This window comes from Micromys minutus (assembly GCF_963924665.1).
Source record: "Micromys minutus genome assembly, chromosome: 20".
Lineage (NCBI taxonomy): Eukaryota > Metazoa > Chordata > Mammalia > Rodentia > Muridae > Micromys > Micromys minutus.
Genome location: NC_137955.1, coordinates 31,568,992 through 31,582,132, shown reverse-complemented (window position 1 = coordinate 31,582,132; position 13,141 = coordinate 31,568,992). Strand labels below are relative to the sequence as shown.

The 13,141-nt window shown below is 35.1% G+C and overlaps 1 pseudogene across 1 annotated transcript in view; it reads left to right on the top strand.

Annotated features, from left to right (window-relative positions):
- LOC308433779 (ATP-dependent RNA helicase DDX18-like) overlaps positions 1-8,772 on the top strand; it is a 38,025-nt pseudogene extending 29,253 nt beyond the window's left edge. Inside the window, exons 4-5 of the transcript in view lie at positions 3,919-4,004; positions 6,715-8,772. The product of the transcript in view is annotated as an ATP-dependent RNA helicase DDX18-like (transcript). The remainder of the gene's footprint in view (positions 1-3,918; positions 4,005-6,714) is intronic.
- The last annotated feature ends 4,369 nt before the right edge of the window (positions 8,773-13,141 follow it).

Sequence of the window (13,141 nt, the reverse complement as noted above, 5' to 3'; positions counted from 1 at the left end):
AAATCAGGAATTCAAGACCCACACCTAAACACAATAAAAACAATTTACTGCAAACCAACAGCCAATATCAAATTAAATGGAGAGATACTTGAAGCAATCCTACTAAAATCAGGGATAAGACAATGATGCTCACTCCCCCTGGATCTTTCCCATATAGTACTTGAAGTTCTAGCTAGAGCAGTAAGACAACAAAAGGAAATAAAGCTGATAAGCAACTCCAAAACTACTACCAGAGAACTTCTACAGAAGATAAACAACTTAGCCAAAGCGGCTGTGTTTAAAATTAACTCAAACAAATCTTAACAAATGGTAAACAGGCTGAGAAAGAAAATAGTGAAACAACACCCTCCACAACAGTCACAAATAATATAAAATATCTTGGTGTAATCCTAATGAAACAAATGCAGGATCTGTATGAGAATATCTTCAAGTCTCTCAAGAAAGAAATTGAAGAACATCTGGGTTCTTTCCAGCTTCTGAGTATTATAAATAAGGATGGTATAAACATGGTGGAGCACATTTATTTGTAATATATTGGAGAATCTTTGGGTATATGCCCAGGAGTGGAATAGCTGAATTTTCAGTAAGTACTATGTCCAATTTACTAAAGAAGTGTCAGACTGATTTTCAGAGTCATTGTATCAGCTTACAACCCCAACAACAGTGGAGGAGTGTTCCTATTTCTGCATCTGCTTGCCAGCATTTGCTGTCATGTAAGTTTTTGATCTTAGCCATTATGACTGGTGTTAAGTGGAATATTAGGGTTGTTTTGATTTGCATTTACCTGATGACTAGGGATGTTGAGAATTTTTTAAGTGCTTCTCAGCCATTCAATATTTCTCCACTGAGAAGTCCTTGTGTAGATCTGTACCCCAATTTTTGATAAAATTATTTGATTCTCTAGGGAATAGCTTCTTGATTTCCTTGTATATATTGGATATTAGCCCTCTATCAGATGTAAAGATCCTTTCCCAATCTGTAGGCAGCCATTTTGTCTTTTTAACAGTGTCCTTAGCCTTACACAGTGTAAAGGGATAACATCTCAAAGGTAAATACAGAGTATCTAATGAAAAAAAAAAAAAAAAGAGAAGAAAAAGAAAGAAAACTACTATGCCAAGAATTAGATTAATAGATCAAATAAAGTACATATTAAGTAAAATTTTGTTCAAATAAAAAATTTAAATTAAAGAAGACCTCAGAAATTGGAGAGATCTCCCATGCTCATGAATTGATAGGATTAACATATTAAAAGTAGTCATCCTATCAAAAGCAATCTACAGATTCCATTCAATCCCCTCAAAATTTGAACACAATTCTTCAAAAACATGGAATGAGGAATTCTCAATTTCAATGTAAAAACAAAAACCCAGGATAGTGAAAATAATTCTTAACAATAAAAGATCTTCTGGGACCACTGTCCCTGACTCAGCTGTAGTATATAGAGCAATAGTGATAAAATATGCATGGTATTGGTACAGCGACAGACAGGTGGATTAATAGAGTGATTTTGCTTCTATGTTCTGCCTATGTATATTAAATTTGAATAATTTTATATTTCTTGCTGCTCTGTTGTACATGTAAAAATCATTTACCTATCTATAACATAAATTCAGAAACACATCTATGTCACCAGATAATAGTATTCTCAATTTAATTTTCTCTTTTAGCTAAATGTTGCAGACATTTTTCTACTATATGATAAAAAATGTCCTTTAATCTTTTTTTTTAATTAATCAGTATTATATGTCTCACATTTTACTTGTCTTTTTGTGTCTACAATTGTACATTATACAGATTACATTCTTGGAATTTAAAAAAGATGTACTCGTGATTTTCTCATCTAAATATAAACATACATAACCCTTTTAAATTTAAACAAATTGTAATACTGAATTGATAAACAAAGCTATTTGACTGCCTTTTTTTCATTTTGTACAAAACTCCAAACTATGCTTCATAACATCTGCTTTAGCAATAATTCCTAAATATACTTTTAATTAATATTAAAATTATTACTAATATTGTTCCATATTTATACACATAGTGCAACTGATTTCGTATTGTTTCTTTGTGTATGCTTTATTGTTTCACACACATCAAAAGAGACATGCACACAACACAAATATATGAATCTTCTGAACATTAAAGCATACAACCCATATTATGTTGGGGAAGCCAACAAAGTAGGATAGAACCTTGGCCAGTTATACATCTGATAAAGGATTAATGACAGAAATGTATAGAGAACCAAGGGACCAGAGTAGTACCCAGGTATGGTAAGGGTGGGGTGGGGAGAGAAATTTCTGGAGAAACAGATAGTAGACTCTAGGCTGTGATCAGAGACAGGAGTGATACTGAGAGGGTTACTTAAGCTGAGCCGAATTCAGGAAGGATACATTAGAGGGAGTAGGAGGAAGAAATACAAAACCAGTAATGCTTGAGAAAGCCACAAAAAAAATGTTGTTTTTAAACTTAGTTTTTAAGTCATGCATAATACTGTATATTATCACCATACTTAATTTTCTCTTTGCAGTTCAAGACATTTGGTTAACTGTTAAAACACTTGTTCACAGTTAAGCAATTACTAAAGATTCGTGACTAAAATTCATTTTAAATGTTTTATGATGATATTTCTTTGTTAAAAAAATTACTCCATTCGTGTACATCACAAATGATATCCCACTTTCCCTGTTACTCCTTCCCTGGATCCCCATCCCACATCTGTCCTATCCCCTTCCCATTGCCTATATGAAAGTGTTCCCCCATCCACTCACAGTCTCCTGCCCCACAACTTCAACATTCTCCTATGCTGGGGCATCAAGCCTCATCAGAACCATCGGCCTCTCCTCCCATTGCTGTCAGGCAAGGCCATCCTCTGCTGCATATGTACCTGGAACCAAGGATCCCTTGTCCTGGTATACTCCTTGGTTAGTGGTCTAGACTGTGGAAGACCTGGGTGGTCAGGCAAGTCTATTTTATTCTTCCAAATTTTGTTGCAATCCCTCTCCACTTCTGTCCTTCCACCAGTCCCTGACTAGGTTCCCTGAGCTCAGTTTGATGGTTGGTCCCAAGCATCCTCATCTACATTTATCAGTTGCTGGCTGGGTTTCCTCTCAGGACCCATCACACAAGCTTCCTGTCAGCCAGAGCCTCTTGACCACGGCAACAGTGTTGGGTTTGGTGTCTGCAGACATGATGGATCCCCAGTTGGGGTAGACTCTGATTGACCCTTCCTTCATTCTCTGTTTCCATGTTATGTCCCTGTTATTCCATTGGACAGAAACATTTCTGGGTTAAAAACCCTGAGATTGGTGGGTGTTCTTATACCTAGACGGGGGACTGTGCCCATCTGCTAGAGGAGGCCTCAACAAGATCTATCGTTCTTGTTCTCTGTGCATTTCTGCTAAAATCATCTCTGTTGGGTCCTGGGAGCATCATGTTTCCCTGTGTGTCTGGGACCATCAAGTGGCTGTCCCCAGTTTCTCATCCCCCTGCTAAATATTTTGTTCAATTTCCTGACCCTCTGTACCTCTCTCACATTTTCCCCATATTCTGGTGCGGCCACATTCATTTGCTCAGCCTCCTTTCTTTCTCCACAGTCCCCCATTCCACCCCACCTCCAAGTTGTCCAGTTTGTCCTCCTCAATGCAAGACTGAAGCATCACACCCTGATTTTTCTTCTCCATAAGTTCTGTGGGTTGTATCTTGTGAATTGTGTCATTTTGGACTAATATTCACTATTACTGAGTGCATACCATGTGTGTTCTTTTGTGACTGGATTACCTCACTCAGGATGATAATCTCTAGCTCCATCCATTTTGTGAAGTCATTGCTTTTAATTTCTGTGTAGTACTTTCTTAAGCTGAAGGTCTACACAGCTTACAGAAATTTTTATTTGGCATTCTATATCTGTCATAGGAAATATAGTGTAGTGTTGGGAACCACCTGCACATTCACCTTGACAACCACAGTGATGTGTGATGCTTTCAGTACAAATGATTTCTGTAAGTGTTCTCGCTTGTTCCCATTGTTCATATATAGATGTTTCCTTTTTTTCATCCATAACATGAATTTGTTGATCTCGTCCTTTTGAGCACCCGCTGGGGACTTTCTCAGTCCATTACCCCCATGTTTCATGTTCCTTCATACATCTCATTTCCAGGAGCTACCTCCTAGTCACCCATAAACATCAAGCCCCTGCCATTTAGACATTATAGAAATAAATAAAACCAATATTCACTTCGTCCCTTTCTTGCCTACATATGTCATGACATATACCTCTTTTCCTCTATAACAAGGAGCCAGACATAATGGCCTATTCCTGTTATTTCTCTTAACCTTATGATTACTTCTTCCATCTGAGACCTAATCTTTACTTCTGTCACTGAATTTCTTAGGGGTCCTGTTAACTGTAATTTCTAACAAAAGACATCTTTTAAAGTTACAATTCATTTGCTTGTTGGTGTTTTTGAAAGTTCACATCCCCAATCTGTACTTTCTTTGATGTTTGGCATAAATCATGGCTCAGTCTTAAAGTTCTGGGTCACTGATACCTATCAACTAAAACTTCTTCCCTAAATCCCATTATGTTTTTCTTTTATAATTAACTTATTTTAGAGCTTCCACAATGAAGCTTTCTGATCCTTGAAAACGATGTGATTGTGACAGAGAGTTGCTTTCAGAATATGTATACAGAAAGATCAAGATGATAAGAAGTAGCTTTTACTGGAATACGGCACTGGAGCAGAACTGAAGATACTGTGTTATTGGAAAACATTCAATATTGATAAGACAGAAATACATTTTTTTGTGGTTGATCTATGCAATCCATTCAAAACTGAGCCTAACTCTAATTGAACAAGTGATAATCATTTATTGCATGTAATGTAGAAATTTTAATGTTGTTAGTTATAACCTTCAGCCTGTATGAACACACTTTAAGTGAGTCTTGATATTCAGCCTTAGTTTTAATTAAGAAGCATCCTATAAACCTTTACCTGCTTGGAAAGCTAAGAATGAGATGGTCTTCATCCTCCCAGACACTGATATCATTCGTTTTTAAACTAACATCTCTAGATAACATCTATTTACATCTTCTTCATGACTAAAATTCACGTTCTGCTACTTGCTCTTTTGGATCATTGATATTTAAATTCAGAGGCATAACATAATTACACATTGAATGTGTACATGACTTTCTCTGTACACATACAGAGTAGTAGGGAGTATTTATTTAGTAAATCAAAGAACTGATTATAAATGTGGCAGCTTATAAACACTGACATGCATTGTTTTTATAACCAATAATTTAACATTTGCATCAATAAAAAGGTGAATTTGAAGATGATAATTATGTTTTAATAGATTAAATAAATTTTATTCATATGGTAAAATAATTGTGTTTAATCATTTTCTAGTATCTATCACAGTACATTTTCTTGACTCTAGTTTACAATTCAAAATATTTATGATTTATGAAAACTCCTTATAAATTTTATTCTATAACTCAAGCAATAAATATAGTAAAATTAAACAGCACACAATTTAATCTTTGTACAAAATTATTAAACATGAGTGATAAAACTAATCCCTCAACCGCACCATATTATATTTATTGTTTCTATGTCTTATTCCAACTGTAAGATTGTGCTCAGTACTTTTTATTAATAATTAATCCAATGAAGATCCAAAATAATCAAAAATTTTGATTTGGGGTATTTTTAAGAACAAATATAAGATAGATAGAATGGTGTTCCCTTTTTGGTATAGATGTACAAGTTATTCTTTATTTCTTTTTTTAAATTATGTTTGTCTCCTGTGTAATATTCAAAATTTTTACAAAAACATATAAGGTATGGTGTGTGTGCATGTTTCTACGTGTACTTGTGTGCATGTTTGGTGTGTTTGTGTGTGTGTGTGTGTGTGTATGTGTGTGTGTGTGTGTGTGAGGCAGGGAGAATGGGTTCACTATAAGGTCAAATATAGCATGTTACTTTGCTGAATTTCTCTAGTATAGACTTCTTATTGTTACCAATTACCAGATTTAATATTTAGTTCTCCATGTCTATACAAACTCTAGAGAAGTAATAAACTTCTGAAGGCTGCTATACATAGAGATGTTTGTGATAAAAATAACTCTCTCTCACACTCTCTCTCTATCTGTGTGTATGTGTGTGTGTGTGTGTGTGTGTGTATAACTCTCTCTCTGTATATATATATATATGTGTGTGTGTGTGTGTGTGTGTGTGTCTATATAATTATACAGTAATATATCATATAATACAGTCTGTAGATAATATATTCGTAGATCATTTTAGTGTTTATGTACACTTAAGATAGATATTGTAGTCAAGTCATATAACTTTTCTTTAAGAAATATTCAGATTTTGAAATTTACATAGGGCTGAGGCTCTGGAGAAGAGAAGCTACGGGCTACGGCAGAGGGTGGAAACTGAGGAGGGGGTGAAACAGCTTCACCACGGACAAGCACCGATCTTCCAAAAACCTCACAGCACACTTAGCTTCAACCAGTCAATGTAAGACAGCTCGATCGTTCCGAAAGCTACAAGGCTTGGGGCTTCGATCTCAAAGGCACTTATTTGCTACTTTGTTGGATAAAGATGTAAAATAGGAAAAAAAAAAAAAAAAAGAAATGTACACTGTGGTCCCCTACAATAAATTAAGAAAAGTTAAACTTCTGACATCACATTGCAGTTGCAAATGAAACTCCTGTGCAAGAAGATCGGAAGATCGAGAGCCGGTACGCCAAGGTGAGGCAGCAGAACCTGAAGCTGCAAGCATCAGACAGGAACCTGTCGCAATCTCAAAATAAAGTGTCGCAATCTCAAAATAAAGATGTGCCTAAAGAAACAGGAAAAGGTGTAAAAGCTAAAAAGGCCATGAAGCATTCTACAACTGTAGGCTCTAAGCACTAAGTAGAGGCATTCCTGAGGAGACCATGGAAAACTCCAAAGTTAAAAAGTCACCCCCCCATAACTTACAATTGTAGCCAACGGAGAAGCAGCAGCAACGCCGTCTTGTCATTCAGAACTAAAGTAGAGAAAGAATAAAAAGAAGAAAATGGCAAATGATTCTGAGCCTGATACCGACAAAGCAAGAACCTGAAGGAAGCGCTGTGGCTTTCGAGGAACTAGAAGATAGTGTGAGGAAGACAAATGACAGAGAGGCCCAGCCTGCCCCTAGGACTGACAGGTGCTTTTGAGGACACTTCATTTGCTTGTCTTATCTCATCAGTGAGAACACCCTGAAGGCCACAGAAGAAATCGGCTTCAAGCCCATGATGGAAAACCAGCATAAAAGTGTCAGGCTACTACTGGAAAGCCGAGATCTTTCAGGAGCTGTGAAAACTGGCAGTGACAAAGCCCTTGCTTTCCTCATCCCTGTGATCGAGCTCACTGTCAAATTGGAGTTCATGTCCTGGACTGGAACTGGAGGTTATTCTCTCTTCTACTAGAGAACTGGCCATGCCGACCTTTGGTGACCTTAAGGAACAGATGGCACACCATGTTCACACATGTGGGCTGATCATGGGTGGCAGGAACAGGTCTGCTAAAATACAGAAGCTCCTCAATGGCATCAACATCATTGTGGCCACACCAGGCCAACTCCTATACCTCATGCAAAACACACACCAGGATTTATAGAAAAGAACCTACAGTGTCTGGTTATTGAGGCTGACCAAATCATGGGTGTTGGTTTTGAAGAAAAATTAAAGCAAATTTATTAAACCTTTGCCAGCACGTAGGCAAACTGAGCTCTTCTCTGCCACACAAACTCAAAAATTTGAAGACTTGGCAAGAATTTCTCTGAAAAAAAGAAAGAAAAGCCATTGTATGTGGGTATTGACAACAATGAAGAGGTTGCCTCCATGGATGGCCTTGAGCAGGGATATGTTGGTTGTCCCTCTGCTCTTCACAGTCCTTAAGAAGAACGAGAAGAAGAAAGTGATGGTTTTCTTTTCATCTGTGAGATACCAGTGTAAGCTTCTGAACTACACTGACCTGCCTGTCTTGGCCATTCTTGGAAAGCAAAAGCAAGATAAGTGAATGCCTCTGTTCTTCCAATTCTACAAAGCAGATTCAAAGAAACTGTTGTGTACTGATGTAGCAGCCAGAGGGTTGGGCATCCCTGGAGTGGACTGGATTGTCCAGTAAGACCCTCCCAATGACCAAGAAATACATTCATCCAGTAGGTAGAACAGCCAGGGGCCTGAATGAAAGAGGGCTCACCCTGATCATCCTGTACTCAGAAGAGTTGGGTTTCCTTCGTTACTTAAAGCAACCCAAGTTTTTACTGAATCAATTTTACTTGTCCTGGTCTAAAGTTTCTGATATTCAGTCTCAGCTAGTAAAACTGATCGAAAAGAACTAATCCCCCTACAACTCTACCTAGGAAACATATGACTCCAACTCTCTCAAGCACATCTTCAATGTGAACAACTTAAATTTGCCTCAGGTTGCTCTGTCTTTTGTTGGTCTGAATGTGAGCAGTCATGATGGCAAGCTTAAAAAGAGAGGTGGTGGCAGGAGGTTCGGCTACCAGAAAACAAAGAAAGTGGAGAAGTCCGAGATCTTTAAGCACATCAATACGAAGCCAGCAGACTGCAGGAACTTTTCTATCACTGAGGCAATCTGTCTTGTGCCTAGACTCATGTTGCCCAACATCCCCCTCTCTGTAGTACCCATTAAAAAGAAACTTTTATCACATTTAGAATTTTTTGTCTTTACTATGATGATAATATTTTATTTTTAAGCACTTCAATAAAACTAATTATATAATTTTAAAAAAGGTAAGGTTCTTCACCATGATGCTGGTGTAACACATGATAGTTGACTAATACTGCCATGCTGCAGTGAAAAATCATTATTGAAGCTATTTCTGGAAATTTCCACTGGAAAGAAAATTTAAACTACATTCTGTAATATTCTGATATGAATATAAAATATTCTTGTTTCAACTACGTGTTGAATTATTGAACTCCATCTAGTTGTGTTTACTGGATGATGATTGAGGTTGTTTGCAGTGAGGCCCAGTTGCAGAAATTAAGTCATTAGCCACATGGTTCTGAAGATAATATTCAGGTCTATTGTCTTCTTTCTGTCCTAGCCTGCCAGCCGCTATGGCCTGAATACTCTCCCTTACTATATGCTCTTACAACTGTCATAATCAACCAAATTTAATGAGTGTATGTGGTTTAAAATTTTAAACTATGAGGAGAAACACATTCTTCCACCTATAAATAGTTAAAGTTTGATCTATAAATTTACTTATTTCACTAAATTTCTTTATCTTGCCTGAAAATAAAAGGCAAGACTGGAGGGGTTATTATTTTATTCACATATTTTTCATTAACACTTGAAACTTTATGTAAATATGTATTATACCTGACATACAATGTAACTGTATTGAAACACTGTAAAGAGGAATAACAAAGAATTCCCATGATGCAGTGGAACACAGAATCTTAGCTTTGTCCATGTGCTCTGAGAAATATGGTGTCAGCTGAGCTTAGTGTCTTCATCTACATTGCTGTTTTCACCAGATGATATATGATATGTAGTACAAAAGTATAGAGAGACTGACTGGTTGTTTTGTAAAACAATGTACATAAAGACAGTTACCAAAATATATACATTGAAAGTTTTTGAGTATAAGAAATTAGGACTTTTCTTGAGCTATTTACAATAAGCTGAATTTTAATATGTAAGGTATATTAAATTGGAAGTTTTTGTATTGATCACACCAGTCATGTGGCATTAGTTAACCTTCAAGTTAGTGGGCAGCCAAAGTCTCAAGAGATGTATATTTGATGTTGACTTTAATGCCCTAGATTCTGTTCCTTTTCTTGTCCAACAGATGAAGACTAAGTGTCTTATATAAAATGAACATTTTGCCTGGTCATGATTAAGCATATATCTTTATCAAATTTGTTTTGAACATTTACTAGGTCTTGGTCAAAGCACATCAGTTAACCAAACTAGATCCAGTAAAGAGAGAGAAAAACAGAGTAACCTGTTGGGAACTACTAAGGATAATTCACCATTTCCAGTGCAATTTATGTGTAGGATATTATTGAGAAATTAGAGTAAGCTACAACTCACGCCAGATTGTTCTCCTTGAATGTATCATGATTTTTTCCCTACTTAATTCTGTATATCTGGCCATCACCAATGTATGAATTTTGCTTTTCTAGAGGTACCATATTCAGTGAGATATCAAATGATTTAAAACTATGTTTTTGGATCAACAGCAAAACTCAGTAGTCAAAGGAATCTGATATCAAGATTATGGACCTGAGTTCAATATTCAGGACTCAATGATAGATGGGGACAACTGACTCTTACAAATTGTACTCTGACCAAAACACACCTATCACGTATTTAGATGCAAAGAGACAAGCAGAAGGCAGAAAAGAAAATTTTGTTTAACTATATAGAAATTCATCCAGCTTATATTTTATTAAAACAATGCACTAGCAAATTTTTAGATACCAAGAATACATTTATGATCTTCTTCATGTGCACATATTCAATAAACTTATTATTTAAACCTAAAACCACACGGGAAAATGCTACATAGAACTGTTGTCAATGAGAAAGTCTTATGTCTATATCAAATTCTATGTTTCAGTACAATTGATACGATGGTAGTGTCACACAAATTTCAGAACAGGACTGACATTGATTGTCATGAATTTTAGAAATACAGTTATATAAGAATGGTCACACTCAAAGTGATGAATGAAAAGATGTAAAGGTTACTTTGTTTCACTTTTTGGATCATATTATAGTTAGATAATTACTAAAGCTGCTTTTTTATAAAATTAACATGTGAAAGATAACAAATTGTACATCAGATGGTTATGGAAACTGACATATCATTACTATGCTTGTCATTCTGAATATACTACTTCATTTTGGTCCTCTCTTTTACCCATTTTAAAGTATCTTGTTACTCTTTTAAAGTATGTGCATATATATTCTTCAATGCATATAACAAATTTGTTTATACTTGTTTGTGTATACATATTGTATTCAACAAATGCAATATGACATAATAATTATGACCTAAATAATTTTTAAGTTGTTTTATTTTAGCACATTTAGAATATTACAATACTTGTTACCTTAAAATGGTCTAATTTTATTTTAATTTGAATATTAGGAACATCTCAGTAGCATTCTGTGTTGATGTTGTCATTATAATTAACATTCAGTGACATTTTAAATCCAATACAAATATTTGTGCCTTTAACATTATGTCATGCATTTACATGGCCTATTTTGTTAAATTTCTCTACTAAATTAATCTCCTAGTTCACTGAAACAATAGAGGAAATTTTAGCAATATCAAAGACAATTGCTATCTTTTGAAGCTTCATAAAGAAATTTCATATCTAGAGAATTTCAAGCAACTTTGAGGATTTTCTGAAACAAGCTAAAAATAAAAATTGTGTTAATTCTAAGGATAACATAAACACAGCTGTATGTACAACATTGGTTGACTAAAATAAGGACCACATTATTGACATTTTATTTTACCTACTTTGTTGAATTTGTCAAACATTAATATATGCACTTTTACTGTAGCCATGTTTCTCTATTTGAAAAATATTCACTTGGAGTTCATCTTTCAGGAGAGTGGAGACATAAGGGGAAGTAGGCACCTTATAATATAGTTATGCTATAGAATTAGGTCCCATAAAAATTAGTTAACCTTGTTATTGAAAGTCTGGAGACAACATGCCCATTCTTTTCACCATACAAAGATTCAGCTAGAGGGAGCTGTGTTCCACAAAGTCTTTACCAAGTAGTGTCCTTTTATTATTATTATTATTCCTTACCGCTTTAAAAAAAAAAAAAAAAAAAGAGGGATATATTTACAGATTTTTAAAGGCATTTGGCATTACATTATATAAATAATTTTGTCAGTACTTAATTATTTTAGAGGTTTGATAGCATGCATAGAAATCCCACTAGTTGTCATAAGCATGAAGTACATGTAAGACAGAATGCAACATGGAAACATATTTTTTGTATAGATTAAGCATAATGATCTGTGAATACCAAAAATTGCCATAAGGCTATTATCTTAGCTCTAGGATTATTAACAATTTGAGGTCCAGGTGTACCACACTCAAAGTAGTGTTCTAATGAAGGTCCTAGCCTCTAAAACTCTAGGATGTGAATTCTGCTCATGAAAAATTTGTCCATATATAACTAATGAAAAATGTGCTTATATGACTTGGGACTAAGGAATCTGATGCAGAACCTGAATATTCTTTGTTATAAAACTGATAGTTCAGGATATTCTTTGTCTGATATACTTAGCAAGAATAGCTTACAATGAAAGTTTATTTAAAGGGTACAAACAAATAATTAGTAAAAATAATAAAACATTCAATTATTACAGATGGCAATGTGATACTGAATGAATCCGGTAACCGAAGGAAGAATGTTAGAGATTTTTACCCAAGTAAATGCACAAAAATGTGAGGCAAAGGATCTGGTAAGTATCCTGTTTTGATTATTGTATTTTATGTTTAAATAATAAAAACATAACATCATGTCATATTCTATAACTATGTATAATTATTACATCATAAGTGAAACTTTTCTTCCATGGAAATTTACTACAAATTCTTTACCAAACCCATCTCAATATCTTGGAAATATTGAAAATAAAAAAGCATCATAGAAGTATCAAATTTATAAACATTAACAGTCTGAAATAATGAGCCATCCCAGGAAACACACAACAGAGAGTTTCTCTGTCACTAATTTTTCTACAAAGCCCAGATGAACTGACAAATGATATGCATCACTAGAATGGCAGAAAGAAAGAATCCCTGTCAAAGAATCTCCACATGAGTTTCCCAGGACTCTTCCTTAGATCCCTGCTTGCCAGTGGGACTTTCCCTTAACAATTTTTCTTAGGCTTCACTATTACCTTTAAATGCATTCCTCCATGATGGCTTGTAAGGCTAATAATTATTTACATGAAACTTCAATGTAATCATATTGTGAGATTGTGATCCTTGAAGCCACAGTGTCTAACCTATCTAGCTTTACTTATATGTGCAGAATATTGCATAGAGGCTTTTTTTCTTAAAATTAATTCT